Genomic DNA, 1,022 nt, shown 5'->3' with positions numbered 1-1,022 from the left:
AAGTGTCCTGTCTGCCAGCCCGCACTGACCGACAGGCCATGCAGGTGTCCTGTCTGCCAGCCCGCGCTGACCACCGGCTACACACAGGTGAGCCTACAGGCACCTCAAGCCACCCCAGCTGATGAGCAGAGCAGAGCCCAGCCGCCCGTGAGCCCCGTTCCAGATACAGATGTGTGAGCAAAACAAATGTTGCCACTGTCTGAAGCCTCTTTTCTGGTGGTGGTTGTTAAACTGGCTTAGTGCCTGAGGCGGGGCTCTGTGGCCGCTTCTGTCATGTCACGTGGGGCCTTGGCATGGGCCGTGCCCGTCGTGTGCCGGGCATGCGCTGGGCCATGTCGGCCCTGCACCAGCCTTCCTGGGGCCTCCGTGGACCCACGCTGCCTGCCAGTGATGCCGGCTCTGGATCCAGTCACTGAGCGGGGGTGGCAGATCCATAAAGAAGCAAAGTTTGGGGGAGCTTGGAAGGGAGTGGGCCGTCCCGGGCCTCTTCACCCGATGCTGACGCCACCTGGGTGTGAGCCAGCAGAGAGGGCTGTGCCCCAGATGTGGCACTCTGGGCAGGAGCTGCCCACTCAGGCTGAGGTCTTTGAGTCGTTCTCTCCCAGTTCAGGCTTCCCTCCGGCAGCTTCCCAAAGCTTTGATGGAGCTGTCCTGAGTCATGTGCACATCCTTGCTAGCTGCAGCCTGAGGAGACACTGAGCACACGGTTCACATTTCTAAAATGATGCTGTAATCAAATATGTTAAGCTAAATCTTTTTTTTTTTTTTTTTTTTGAGACGGAGTCTCGCTCTGTCGCCCAGGCTGGAGTGCAGTGGCCAGTTCTTAGCTCACTGCAAGCTCCGCCTCCCGGGTTTACGCCATTCTCCTGCCTGAGCCTCCGGAGTAGCTGGGACTACAGGCTCCCACCACCTCGCCTAGCTAGTTTTTTGTATTTTTTGGTAGAGACGGGGTTTCACCGTGTAGGCCAGGATGGGCTCGATCTCCTGACCTCGTGATCCACCCGTCTCGGCCTCCCAAAGTG

This window comes from Piliocolobus tephrosceles, chromosome 19 (assembly GCF_002776525.5).
Source record: "Piliocolobus tephrosceles isolate RC106 chromosome 19, ASM277652v3, whole genome shotgun sequence".
NCBI lineage: Eukaryota > Metazoa > Chordata > Mammalia > Primates > Cercopithecidae > Piliocolobus > Piliocolobus tephrosceles.
This window is presented reverse-complemented; position numbering follows the sequence as displayed.